Source organism: Pyxicephalus adspersus, chromosome 3 (assembly GCF_032062135.1).
Source record: "Pyxicephalus adspersus chromosome 3, UCB_Pads_2.0, whole genome shotgun sequence".
NCBI classification, from domain to species: Eukaryota; Metazoa; Chordata; class Amphibia; order Anura; family Pyxicephalidae; genus Pyxicephalus; species Pyxicephalus adspersus.
This window is the reverse complement of record NC_092860.1, coordinates 99,401,216-99,416,767: the sequence shown is the minus strand read 5'-3', so window position 1 is coordinate 99,416,767 and position 15,552 is coordinate 99,401,216. Positions and strand designations below refer to the sequence as shown.

At 36.4% G+C, this 15,552-nt stretch overlaps 1 long non-coding RNA gene across 1 annotated transcript; it reads right to left on the bottom strand.

Moving 5' to 3' along the window:
• Positions 1-3,907: 3,907 nt before the first annotated feature.
• LOC140327779 (uncharacterized) lies at positions 3,908-13,231 on the bottom strand. Its single transcript, XR_011920119.1, has 3 exons — positions 13,145-13,231; positions 11,653-11,800; positions 3,908-4,140 (listed from the first exon to the last, which is right to left on the bottom strand). It is a non-coding gene; the product is annotated as an uncharacterized lncRNA (long non-coding RNA).
• Positions 13,232-15,552: the final 2,321 nt, after the last annotated feature.

Below are 15,552 nucleotides of genomic sequence, written 5' to 3'. Positions count from 1 at the left end.
GACCTGCATAGTACATTAATCTGGCTTGAAGAAGATGGGTAAATTAGTCTAATTATTTTAGTAATAATTACACAAAATAATTGCATAGTTGTAAGCAGTATAAGCCATATGCCAAGTGATTCCCCTGTAGAGTATAACAGATGGTGTCATGCATTATAACCTATAAGGGTTCATCGGACATGCATTGTATGGTAGATGTATATGTTAGGTGACAAAGTGATTTTCCAAGGAACCAGTTTTTGGCAAATAAATTGTCAACAGCGAGTGTGTGCATGGCTAAATTCAGGTCCACAAAGCAGCCTAATGATTAAATGTAAAGGTTTTTCAACATTATGAGGTATTTTACATGGTGTTGTTTTACAGCAATGATCTGCATTAAATGCCTATTAGTGAAATGTTTTCAGCAATAAAATGCAATAAGCATGTAGCTAACAATGCAGAAAAAAAGACTCTCATTATTTAGTGTGAAACTGTTTACAAAGATAGCCTATACATCTGGTATACTAATCATATTCTCTTTATCATTAAGCAAAATGAAGCTTGTTTATTTGAACTGTTCATATTAACTATACAGATTTATACTACCACATTCAACAATTATTATTTTTTTAGCAAATAATGTAAGATCTATGGATTGAACTGTATGTGAGTCTGAATATGCATATTTTTGTTTGTTTTTAGCCACCAGCTGTACACTCGTCTTTAAAAACAAGCAAGCAAAATGATTTCAACACCAGCCATATGTTTTATATGGTAAATATTGCATTCGATGAGAAATTAAATATGTGGGTTCTCACACTGATAAGTGGTTCTGCCAAGCACCTCCCAGTTTGAAGTTTGAAAAAACATGTATGAATAAATGGTGTTTTTTTTTTATCCAATACAATGTAAAAATCAGCCTAATGTTCATATGGCATGCCACCAGCAAGAGCATAATTCACCTAAAGTATTTAAATGAATATTTAACATATGCCACAGTAAAAAAGAAAACTATATCTAAGACACAAGAAAATTAGGATCAATAGCAGATAGATAAATGACAACTCTCAATGTCAAGCAGTTATAAAAAAGGATAAAAGGATCTATTAAAAGAACCAATGACGTAGGGAATAATGAAAGGCTAAGTCATGCATCTATGCAAAAAGGTCCTAATAAAATGATTGCTGTCTTTGATCTAGCCAATAAAGGTCATGTCAGGGAACAACTGTTTATCTCCAGAGTGTACAGACAATATATTTTCTACAAAATTGGTATGGCTCACCTGATAATGCCAGGAAGTATCTGAATGGGACAAAAAACAAGCAGATTGATGTAATTCTGTGTGTTAATGCTACAATTAAGTCCTCCTCATGAACATGAAAATGCATTATAATAGGCCATGTTCAAATTCAGACTTTGGTATTTTTTCCTCCTGCTTTTGTGCTTGGATACTGGAACCTATCTTTTGGATGAATTGAAAGTATCTTCTTACATTCTAGAAATTATTGAAGAGTGAAATACCACTTCCCAGGGAATCCTGTACGCGGTGGCATAGTGGTGGGAGAGTCAGTTCCAACTCAGACATTTGCTATTCTGACCTTGGATCTCAACACGATTTTGAGGAATCTGAACCTAATTTCAAGTTCTGCATATTCTTGCAATAACTTGCCGCAAAATTACTTTTGTAGTTGTGATTACAACTCATCATTATTACTTAAATTAACACACTGCCTGATATAAGCTGATTTCCCCAGCTTTAAAGTGTCAATTTAGCTAATCACAAAAATAATCTTAAACCTTGCACCATGGGTAATTGAGGTAACAATCTGTATTTTTCTTGTCTGCAATGTGTTCCCTTAATGTTTACAAGAACATTTTACACATTGACACTTGTAAAGGTGCAATGCTGTAAGTATGAATGTCCTTCTGTTAAATACGTCTCTAGGTACAGTTAATCTATTCTTAGTAGCAGTGGAAAATAAACAATTATTAGCAACTTAAGAAGACACTTCACAAAGAAGATGAATGTGCCCCACCTAAACCTTTGCTTTTGAAAAGACTTAGAAAAGTTTAGAAGAAATGCTGCTTGGGTCCCCATTAGGGGACTTTGCCTATTTTTAATAGATGCTCTGAGACTTGTTATCACCAGAACAGAAAATTCAAAATACAGGAAAAACAAGTAATTTTCCAGCTGGGAGCTCTGTTTCTGTAACACCAAACAAAGGTGAGACATGAAGTTGCAAACTAGAAATCAGGTAAGACCTTTAACCACCAACTAATGGCGACACTGCCAATACTGGTTTCCAGACAACTACTAGTGTACATGGTGGACACCATTTCCTTTGTCTGTCTGTCATATCAGGTAGTCATCGGGTATCTTGTGATACAAGCTGCTTATGTTAATAGTGGGCAGCCAATAAATGCAGTCTGCTATTTACATTATCAATTGGCAATTACTAGTCAATTCACATAAAACAAAAGGCCTAATTTATTAAAGCTCTCCAAGGCTGGAGAAGACACACTTTCATCAGTGAATTGGAGGATCCAGCAAACCTGGAATTGATCTGGTCCAGGATTCTAAGCTACAAATAGCAAATAACTATGAAGAAATCCATTCCAGGATTGCAGAGAAATTGTTGTATTGTTTTTCATATATATATATATATATATATATATATATATATATAGCGCACCTTATCTGCATAATACCTATAAAAGTGAGTAACAACTTCAATGCAGTAAATATTGTAAACCATTTTGCAATAAATAATTGCAGTGACTATAATTAATTACTCAGTATGACTGAACATTAATATTTGGTGTGCTAAACACCTGAAAGGTTGGAAATATATTATAGCAAAAAGTCAGCTGTAAGCCACTACAGCTTGTGAAGATGTGAAGAGCCACTGCCTAATTAATGATACTTTGTGAAACTATTGACAGAGACCACAAAGCAACATTTCACGTACCATATTTTTTGTTGACTGTTACTAAGTAAGTTGTACAGAGTATTCCTATTTCTGCTATAGCACATTAAAACTCAAAGTGGATGTTGTACGCAGACAACCCCCCATCTTTGCTGAAGTACTGGTAAGGGTAACTTTAAAAAAATGAGTTTTTGATCCCTACTTTAAAGGTGTTACAGTACCTCTACTCTCCACTTATAGAAGCTTGTTTGACAGGTGGAAGCTGGGCTAAGGTTATATAATTTAATGTCAAAAGAGATATATTCTTTCTTAGAAGTTGTATGTATGAATTTATGTTTTTATTATATGTATTTTCAATTATTATAATTAATTATAAATATTATAATAATTATTATTATATAGCTCTTATATGACATGTCTCTTATACTGACCACTCCGCTGAAAAAGCCTTTGCACACAAATTGCGTTGGGACAACAAATCTGCATACTGCCATATAGCTAGTATTGCTATATTATATATCCCAGCTTTGTATACTGGAATCTAATGTGTATGACTATATTCATGAGGTGGGTACATATTCTGGGGTGTATTTCTATATATGTCTTGGGATTGATAGAGGTTCCTTCCACTTGATGTATGTAAAGGCAAAATAATTATTACACCTGTTTTCATTGCTGTCTCTGCCCCCACTGAGAAGATTTAATCTTTATTTGTCCAAGTGAGTAGCGTGAGTAAGGAAAATTCATAATATTGGTTATCCACCATAAAAAAACAGCAGGAAAATCTGCCAGTGGTGACATCTTTTGCAGTAACAACTGAAAAAGGAAATCACAGATGGAAAAAAATGACCTGAAGTTGTACAGGTCAGCCTACTTTTTAAACATTGTTCCCAAAAAATGCTATAAAACTGGCATTTCAGTATTACTAAACTATGCAGGATCATAGCTGTTATTCTGCAGACTGTAAAGTATTACAAACCTGTAGACAAGAAATAAATGTTTGGAAATCATTTTATAGATGATAAATAAAGTTTGATCCACAAGTATATTATATCTGCTCATTATGTGCTTTCTGAAAGTTGATACAGCAGACGACACTTTTCCAAGGAGAAATCAATGCAGTTTTATTTTGTTAGGCAATAAGACCTTCATGGGGAAAACTTTCTCTTTATGTATCGCCTGTGTCCTAACTCTTGTCTAATGGGTATGCTTGAAAAAATGTTGATAGCAGACTCTGTAAAAAGAATAGTTATTTTAAGCCAGCAACTTTAAGCAAACACATGCTCACAACATGCTAGGTATATAAATGATAAAACTGTGTTTGTGGATACAAACTTATTTCTTGTAATGCTTACATGTGCTTACAGTCATACAATGAAACTGAAACATTTTCTGTATACTATTACGCAATGCCCTGAATGGAAATAAATGGAAGCTATCAGATAAATAAATGTTACCGTTTTTTTAAAAGGTGAATATGAAAAAAAGTACCAAGAATGTACTAATACTCCTAGCGGTAAAGCCCATGCAATGGGTTTGACATAAAAAAAGTCCAAGATCCAACAGAAAAGACAAGACACAGCTGCTTATCACCATCAAAACGAATGACAAGCTCCAATTACATAATAAACACTTTATTAGGATGCACGACATGACCATAACTGAATAGTAGGGTCCTATAACAACTAATCAGCACTGGTCAGGTGTGCAATTATGATGACAAGGAATGTCAGGAAGTAAAATTATACTGCAGTTTTTAAAAGGAAATGTTTAGTGCACATATTTTGTAATTTATTTGTTAAAGCCAAGAATAGAATACCTTTTACATTTATTTACATTCACATTTAAATGTTAGGCCAGCAGGGGAAGCCCTAGGTTTTTTTTTTGCAAAATTTCCAGGATGCCTCTACTTTCTATGCAGACAAATTGTTGTTGCTTACAGAGTTCAAACACTCAAGCTGCAATAACCCTAGTCAGAATGTGATTTAAAGCCTCACAACTGCTGTATTTGTTGGTCCCTACAGATGTTTCAGTTAAAAAAGAGGGCTGGGGAACATAAAAACAGACAATGTCTACATTTCTCTTCTGCACCTATAATGCTGTATGAATACAGTGTCATGGGTGCACACTTAGGGTCATGTTCAGCCCTGAGAGATGAGCAAATAAAACAGAAAATACCAAATAAGTGTTTACATTGTCACTTATACATTGTATACTGGGGTTCATAAAATTTACCAAATATTCCAAATAGTGGAGTGTAGACAAAAGTAGTCCACAGTAGCCAGTCAGATTTGCCTTTTGCTGATCTGACTATAAGAGCAGGTTTACAATAGCCTCTTCAATGCAGGATTCCCCACGGTTCCCCGCTGCTGGTATCTTAACGCTTACTACAGCCCCTAATCATTCCCTATGGGGGCATCTACAGGAAATCGTGGTTAGACAAACTGCAACCTCACTGCCAGTGTGAATTAGCCCCAAGAAACACCGATTAATTTTATTACCAAAAAGCTTGCATGTTTGCGAATACAAAAATAAAAAAAATGTAAAAAATAAAAGTGTTTTAAAATGCAAATTTTTGGATGTCCCTTGTTTTGTGCTATTTTATACAGTAGGATTCCCATGAAGGACACACTAATAAATCTTTTTCACTCAATTACTGCATAATACATTGTTTGTGATTGATTGCTATGCATAAAATCCTAAATTTAACATCATGCTAATTAACATCTTGTAAACTATTAATATTATTACTATTAAAACATATTTTTTCTTTGCATCATTTTTCTAAACACTTTATACCGTCCTTTCCTGTTATTATTCCTGTTGATGTGGTTTTGATTACAATTACTTTAGTAATTTGTATTCTTTATTGCACCTGAAACTTAATCATGGTTATTTTTATCAGTGGAGTTGTTTAAAGGTGTTTCTTTACAGCTCTGCAAAAATAAAGAGTTGCTGAAGGGTAAAACACCTGCTTTCCGGAGTATCAAGGTTATACCACTTCATAAAAAGTGGACCTTTCATTTACTTTACAATTCTGCATAAATTCATACCTGGAGTTTTTCAATTAAACTGTTGAACTTCATTTATTGGTAAACGCTGGGCTAAGATAAAGGGCCCCGATTTATTAAAGCACTCAAAGGCTGAAGAGAATACACTTTCATCAGTGAAACTAGGTGATTCAGCAAACCTGGAATGAATTTCTTCAAAGTCATTTGCTATTTTCTAGCTTTGAATCCTGGACCAGATCTATTTCAGGTTTGCTGGATCACCCAGCTTCACTAATGAAAGTGAAATGAAAGTGTATCTTCTCCAGCCTTGGAGAGCTTTATTCAATCAGGCCCGGAGTCAGTAGTTTGCAGGCTGGAGGAAGTGTCATTCTATCTACTCTCTCAGCAATCAGATTGCAACATGGTCACTTTGTAACAGTTTGCAATGTGACACCCTGCAACAGGGGCTTGTTAACATTGCCATCACGGGGTAGCCTTACAGTGCAGGAAGAAGATGCTGTGCATGAACAAAGATGGCACTATCCATCTTGAGGGATAAGGATAATGTCAGAAGATGAGTGTGAGCTCTGTAAAAGGTAATAAATACATGAAAATGTTTCACATATTACTTAAAGCATAAGTAAACGAAAAAAATACAAAAAAAACTCAAGTTTACTTTTGCAGATCTGTTGATCCCTCTGGGCGTTTCCTGAATTGGGTACTTGGTTGTCCTGGTATGCTCCTTCGTCCCAGCACGAAGGAAGCACCAGACGCCGCCATTTTCTTTAGCCTTCTTTGTATGTCCACTGATCTCACTGAAATTTACCATTGAAGAAAAAGCTCCTTCTGCACATGACTAGGGTAGAGTAGAGTAACCCATGAATGCTGACCCCATGACCAACTGACCCTCACCCCTATCTTCACATACATAAATAAAAACTCTAGACAAAATTTGTGTTGGATTAAAGTTGGCCATAGCAGCCCAATTATTTAACCACTTCAAAGTATATATATATATATATTAACATTTTCAAACAGACATCCTCACCCACGCAGCATACAAAAATATTTCTTTCTTACGGGTCCATGAAAAATTTTAATTTTATTTACCAAAACAAAAAATTACTTCAGCTCGTTAACCAGGCCCCCAGGCACCCTCACACCGCCTCGGGGACAATCAGCAGATGACCACCTCTAACCACCTGGCCCCCACGACAACCGAGTGTCGTGCAAGGTCACCCTCAACCAAGAGACCCAAAATACTGCCGTGTCTCACCCCCTTATTTCTTCCCCAACCACTTTAACCCTTTCATGGACCCTATGAAAGAAAGCCCACCTTGCTGCCATGACAATAAAACTTACCAACCGAATTATCCTGTGGGAAGGGAGGGCGGGAGACGCTTGATTTTCAGGTAAGAACTGCCCCCTATCCCCTCAACCTCTTCTTTTATACATTAATTTTCCCCCACCCATAACAAATTCCCAACCAATCAATAATTCACCACAAATTCCCGCATTTTATTTGAATTTCCCGCTCTTTTCTTCCCGCATTTTTTTTTTTTTTTTTAACCTTTACCTTCCTGCCTTCCTCCTCACCCTGTCATGTGTCCCTGCGCTCTAGTTAGCTACAGGCCAACTTGATATGCGCAGTAAAATAAAAAAAAAAAGGAACAAGACTCTTTTTTGCTTAGACTCCAAAAAAAGTGAGTGATATTGTTTTACTACATAAAAATAAAAATAAAACAGCCAATACTTTGCATGACTGCTTGTAGTCTATATTGGAAGCTTGTGATGACAATTCCTGGGGGACAGGGATTGAGCCTTGTTACACAACCTCTCTAGCTGGTTTACTAGATATTATTTTAACCCTAGCGGTAATCCCGAGTGTAGATTTTCAATGCAAAAAGCGGTAATCCTGAGTATATATATATATATATATATATATATATATATATAACTAAATATATACGATATTTATATATTATACAAGCTACTGTACAGTTATATTACATGTTTAACTATTTTTTTAACAAAATGTTTGAGTTTTTTTATTTAAAGTTTATTATTAAATTTATTAAATATTAGACATATTTCAGTGAATTAATGCTAAGAATTATAGGCCTACAATGTAGAAAAAATTTCCATGCAAAAAAATGTAACGCTTTTTGCATGGAAATACGGACAGAATTAGAATGCTAGGGGGGTTAAGAAACGCTGCAGGTGACATTTAAGATCACATTAGAAAGGTAAAATTTGCATATGATTTAGGTGATTAGGTTTACTTATATATTTTTTATCTTGGTTTGCAACAGTTCATGTATGTGTGAAAATACATGTACTATTACAGCAGCAGTATGTGCTCATTACATTTACCTATTTACTATGGTTTACTATGCTTCCTTCTTACTGGAGCTGGACAGCTATTGTAGTTTTATCCTTCCTTCTCCTATGTACAGTCTGCCTGCACAGAGCAAAATAAAAGCAAAATATCATAAGTGGGGAATTTTTGTACAATTATTTCAGCAGCTGGCCTTCGTGGATCCTGACAGTAATACTAATATTCAGATAGCCGCTGTATAAGACATTTAAAGATCTATATATATATGTAAATGTGGAATGTGAAAGCTATGCCAATATGACTTTCAGGCAAATGTTACTAAAGATTCTTATTAATATTTGTACAGAATTTCACACATTCAGGATCAGATCTGAAGTGTTTTTGAGTGTTATACGTTTTGAAAATGGTGCAATTAACACCAAAATTCTAGAAATGTCAATGAGCTTGATCATTAGAAGCAATCTTTTGCCATCACATAGTTATTTTAGGAGCATGTTGTCCTATCGAAAACAATTTTTGTTTTGTTTTTTTCATGTAGTTAGCATATAACTGTGGTACTACTCACAGAAGTAAAACTTTATCTTAAGCAGCTCTCTTATATGGTGAAATATGGGTCAGATACATTAACAGTCAAATATGCAAAATCGACATGTGATTGCAATGCAGAACATATTAAAAAAAAGAGTAAGAATGGATCAGCAATGAATGAACTTGACAGAAAATCAGGGCTGTTATTAAGGGGAATCAATTGATACAAGATCAAAGGTTTTGCTTAAGCGATCAATATGCAGATGATTTGGGAAATAGTGTTTGAAGTCATGACTAACTGGAACAGACAGACCTTAAATGCATTTTTTTTGTAGGATGGACTTTTTGGCATGGGATTCATATAAAGCTGATTTAAGACACTTCTAGGGATTACGCAAAACATAAAGGACTGGGCAGACAAGAATGACTAATCAACTGTTGACACCAACCTCAATGTCCTTGGCCTGGAGTTTGCGTTAATAGTACTGAAATTTGCAATAGTGAGAAATATGTGAATCACTGAAGAGCTGTATATTCACAAGATCTGATAGGAGACTTGGCATACAACTCCAAGCCATTATCAGGATTTAGATTTAACGCTCTTATTTATTTCTATACACCTGAATGTTCTGTCGTACAATGGCCTTGAGCAGTATATTTGTGAGTAATACATTGTGCACCTTTGTTCTCCAAATGCGATCATTACTTAATTTATTATAATTTATTATAATAAATATTGACAATCACATTTAACAATGAACACAGCTCATACATTGTGGTACTTTCTTGAAACAGTAAGTTATAGCAGTTAAGATTATTGTTCAAAAATGTATATAAACTTTTAGGATAGTGTAGGTGAATAGGGGTGCTTTCAAACCAGAAGTTGAATTGTAAGGGCCAATCAAAAGTGATGTCAAAGGAAAAATGGTGAGGAATGGTGGATACCACCCACATCATACTGTAATGCGCCTGGGCACATAAATCCTAACCAACTTCAGTGAACACTTCAACAGACTTTATTCCGTAATTCAGGTACAGGCTGAGGTCAAGCACAATAGATCAATCAGATAAGCAAAGTACAAAAGGATGAGGCAGAAGGCTGTAGTTTGGCCGGGACGGATCCCTCCCCCCGTGAGAGGAGACATGCTACCAGCAGAGCGCTGGCAGCCCCGGCCACACTCTCTGCTGCAGTGGTCTCCTCCACTCTGTCCGCGATCCCTAGGGTCGTCATGGGGGAGGACGAGGCAGGATCGCTGGCGAGGTGAGTACCTTACCCATACCTTGCAGTACTGTAATCAAATAGTTACATAGTCAATAGTTAATAGGGGAATAATCTGCATGTAGTTTGCATGTTGTCCCTAAATCCCTAAAAAATTGTCCTTATTCATGGTGTTATAGACATAAGAATAAAAGTATTAGGAAAACAAGTTAAATGTGTAAATATATATATATATATAGCATAACGTTTTGTTTACTGTTCTGTTGGATAGAATTAAAAGGCATTAGAACCTGTCAGGTTTGTATTGCTCTGTCCCTGCTAGGTATATTCATCCTTTCCATTTGTTCTGGTTCTCTTTGTCTCTTGGCTACTTACTGATGGAAATCCAATTTTTTACTAATATACGTAAAACATAAAAAAGATGGAAAATCTGAAATGGGAACACTTTTTCTATTATAGCTAAGAGGGTAACTTTCACATTAAAGATTTCTACTGACACATTTTTGGGGTAGAATATTATTATTCATTTCCCAAAAGAACACAGCAAAATATCAGCTGACAAGAGTTTTAATCCTTCCATACCTTAAGATAAATGTTAGTCTATACATATATTTTATTGCACAAACAAGTTCCCAGTTCCAGCATTACAGAATGATTTCTAAGGATTTAGACGTCTACTTAGCTATGGTCAGAAAAATTGTTTACAAATGAAAAGGAATTCAGAACACTCAGTACTCTATAACAGTGGGTAATTTTACAATGATCAATGCAATTTTCAAGCAGGTCAGAAAGAACCTTTAGCGTATAGACATTACTAGATTTAGATAATATCTGTGATTTACTTAAATGGGTACATCCAGTTAGGTCAGAGCTGTACACCTTAGGATAAAAAAACTAAAAAACTGTGGTATGCATGGGAGATTTAAAAAAAAGGACAGAACTGCTCCATCTTCTAAAAATACTATAGATATAAACAGATAAATAGGCTGAACTGCAGGTAAATAGGTAAATGCACACAGAGTTAAGTAAAAAAAAACAAAAAAAAATATATTGGATACCAAACTTTTATCCCAGTTGTATACCCTGGGTATCTGTATATACTGTAATAGTAAGAAATGTTGTTGCTTCCTGCTGCCTGCAATTATTTATAATATTTAAAGAGACTATTGCTTACCTCTTTTTGTGCATGTTTAAAGGACTGTTATCCAGGCTACAAGGGGTACTGCTGTACTGGGCCCCATTCAAAAAAAGCTTGACATTTACAACGCTGGAACTTCTATACATGCGGGCGGAGCATAAAGTTGACCCTCCTGTCTTCCCTTGTCAAACTTGGAATAGGATCAGGTAAAGAATGGTAGTGTCAGTAAAAGAACAACAGGGGGCATCACAAACAATGCAGTTTTGGAGTGGGGCACTTTGCCAGGCAATTGTGCCCTAATATGAAATAATGCTTACCACATTTGTAAATTACAGAGAAATCCTGGAGCAGAGGTAAATTCCACTGTAATGCCTCTAAATGTTTATATAATTTAAGGTGTTTTTTCTGCCCTATGGGTAGAATCGTTCAGTAACTTGGCAAACTATGTTTGCTTAAATGAATCAGGAGGAACTATAAAATATCAGAACACATAAAATCAATTCATGTATAATAAAGACTTGAAAAAATTTCACCTTATACCAGTGGAAACATTTGTGCAGAGACAAGAAGGCATTCTAAAAATCTGAGTGGGAACTTGCTGCCACGCCATCAACACACGCAATAGAAATTTAGTTTTGCTGTACGTATCTTGTACCTGCTGGGGGCCTTTGGAAGGTTTCCCTGAAACAAGAAATGTGTGAAAGTTCAGGATTTAAAAAAGTGATGATAATCTGAGTACAGTGGAACTAAGGGAAACCCTTGACTTGTACCATTAGCTGAGCTTGTTAAATCTTTGGCAGGAATGTTGTGTCTTTTAAGCATTTCTCACGCAATCAGTTTGCCATGCAAGTTTGAAGTCATCTTTGCAAATTTGACCTCTTCTGTGATTCATACATTGTGCCAGAAATGAAGAGGTTTCTTTCACATTGTAATTTTGATATTACAACTTCAAAACATATCCTCTTATTTTGTGAAATCTTTTGGAAAACTAAACCTATTGTGCATTATTATCATGTTTCTTCTGATTTCTATGGTGTATTGAATTTTGTGCTAACCCAGGAGCTAGTAATGTCCACAATCTTTATAAGCCTGCTTCAATCTGGAACTATATTATTATTCTCATATATCAGATAATATCAAAACGGAAGACTCCTTATTTGTTCCAAATGCGCCTGGAGTTAATGGCACAGTTAAGTAATTTTCTACCAGCCTATAATTTTACAAATGATAAAAGATTTTCTTTGACAGCTCTGCAATGCCTTCATTATGTTGTCAATGTAAGTTGTGTATGAGTGCATGCAAGTCTGTCTCTGCAAGATAGAGAATAAGGAACATTATTGATAAAAGAAAAAGATAAGGACAATGAGAAGATACTTAAGGAAAACAATGGTGTTAACATTTGAAATTAATAAGTTACACATTTTTTTCTGGGAAAAAAAATCAATTTTCTGACTTCCCTGTAACTCGTAAGGCTTGCCGTTGAAGGTAAAAAAAATGATAACATCTTTTGTATGTTAACCTTTGTTCACAGAGATGTTTGCAGTTTGCCATAATGATTTATGATTACGTCATTGTTAAATTAATTCACCTCTTAAAACGAACCTCCGAGAACAGAAGTATAGGATCATGTATTTTTAGGAATGCAAGCACTGAGGTTGTCATCTTTAGCCTTACAATATAATTGAGTGATCTGAAACAAGCATGTGCATAGTCGATGTTCTGGGTCACAGACTCACTAAATAGTAATGAAAAGGTATGAATGACAGCCACACAGCTTGAGCTTTCATAAACAACTCAGAAATGACAACTCCTATTTTTCTGTATAATGCATATGTGGGCTTTATTTCTTATAAGAAATAGCATAGACCCTTGCATTAAGCATATCAAATTTTACTGTGGAAATACTTTCTACCATAGTAATTCAAATCACCAAGGCTGAAGGTTAACGCACAATGGTAATTTTTGCATTATTTTTAGACATGCAGGTTACAAAGAGTTAGAGATTACAATTCTTTTCTTGCCTACCTTGTATTGCATAGTGATAAATAGTGGTGGTCAGATAGTTCGGAGTCCATTCCAACTCTGATAAGAGCTTTTCCAGTCTCAGGTTGCAACTTGGAATTCAATGACTGATTGACTGAGCCGTACAATACTTGTAATTGACAGGTATAATATGGCTAAGTAATATAAATATGAATCCCTGAATCCAGATGGATTTCTAAGCTGATCAATGGATTTTATTGGACAGAATTTGTGTAATCTGAATGCCTTTAGTGATTATTTCAGGTTCCTGCACTACAGACATGGGATAGGTGCAGAGCAATAGTGAACCTTTGTGGAGGTACTCCTGTGCAGTGAATTGGTCTCTAAAGCAAAAGCATTAAAAATGACATAGGAAAAACGTATTAACACCTAGATTTGAAAAGCATACACTTATGGCTAAATGTCCAGAAGAATATCCTGTCTGCATAAAACTGTGTTCATATTTTAATACAACATACTACTACTACTACTACTACTAGTATTGATAGCATGGAATGGTTCTCATAGGTACTTTCAAGGTTGTCCATGGATAACTGAAATTTTTTTTGGGAAGCTTTGAAATGTGTTTTATTAGCTGATTTATGGAAATGCTTCTGATGCTTTTCTTTTTCACATGGGACCCATTCCCCCACCCCTTCTGAACATTGCTTCCCCCAGCCCCCCAGAAACATTGGTAAAATATCACGCTCAGAGGCTTTGCAAATACCTTGAAAAGTAAGTGTAAGGAACTTACCCGCCCTGCGAGCCTGCGGTGTCCCTGGGGTTCCCAGCCACAGAGGGGGACCCCACAGTAGCAGGCAGCATAACCAAGGCTGCTCCTCTGCTCACAGCTTGTCTGTCTCTGCAGGCGGAGGGATCCGCCCTGGACTAATTACTGATCAGCCAGGCAGCAGCCCTTGCATCCCTTTGAATGTGGTTCCTGCTCCCAGCACTGTGCAAGTGCAAAGTAGTGCACGTCCTAGGGGTACTGTGGGAAGAGGTGCGCGTGTTACCATACGTCCCTCTTGTACCCCCCGAGGGCGTGGCACTCGGCTGCTTCGCCCCAGGGTGGGACATAGTTAGTTTGAATTCCCTGCGGCCAATCAGCTGCAGGGGATTTACTCAGTCTCCCATCAGACAGTGCCAGGTGGCGCAAGGTGATTGGTCATCCTGGCTATTTAAGGAGAGCCTGTCCATCACCCCATTGCCCGCTATAGCCTCTGTTACCACAGTGTGCTTGGGTGTGTCTTTGTGTGTTTAAAACTTCTGCTTGTCATCTCCTCAGTGACCCGGTCTGAACCTAACTCTGATTGAACTCTGCCAGCCCTGACCTCGGATTGTTATTGACCATTCTGCCTGCTGCCTGCCCTGACCTCGGATTGTTACTGACCATTCTGCTTGCTGCCTGCCCTGACCTCGGATTGTTACTGACCTGCTTTTGCCTTATCCTTCTGTACCTTGCTTGATTGGAATTAACCCTTGCTGTGCTGTACCATTCTGAATAAACCTTATTCAAGGATATCTGGAGTCGGTAGTGGTTTGTGTGCCCAGGCACATTACAGTAAGCAGGCCAAAATGCAAAAAACATTTGCTAAAATAATTTGCACATCCCGAGTGACAGCCATACACCACACTGGCCTTTTTTATTTTGATGTATATAACTGTTACTGATGTGTAAACTTTAAAGCAAAGCCCATCAAAAAAGGTGCTTAGAATTTTACCATTTTGCTAATTATACCAGGTAACACCTTTAAGCTTAATTTGCTTTGTATAATGTATTATAATAAAATGCTACATTTAGGGCTCTGTTTATAAAACAGGGACTTAGACATTCCCCCAAACATTCCCTCGTAGAAATCAAATACTGCCAGTGAAATATATTGACCTGAAGAATCCTACAAGGGAATGTTTGAGAAAATGTCTGATTCCCTGTTTTAATAATAGAGCCCTTAGTGTAAGAATTTGGTATTTTCACTATATATTTGAGGTCGTCAGATATGTTGTAACGTCAAGGGCTCCTAATTCCTTGCAGCATTATGTAAGTGCAAGATTAAAGTGACACTAAACCTTAAAAATAAATAACTTACCTGCATAATCACAATTTTGTAAATACACTCACTTGTCCTTGCTCTGTTGTTGGCGCTGCCATCTTCACCTCTTACAGGTGACAGATCTTCAACCAATTTATTTGGCCAGGCACAGGAATTCATTGAGTCCACACAGCCCCTGGAGATGCCAAGATATCCAGTGTATCCCGGCATCCTACATGCCTTTGCAGCTCAATGTATTTTAACCTGCCGAGCGGTAACCCCAAGTGTGACTCGGGGTAAAAAAAAGATGCTGAGAGCGGTAACCCCGAATCACACTCGGAGTAAGTAAACCAATGTAAAACAATAGTAAATTGGGCTTTA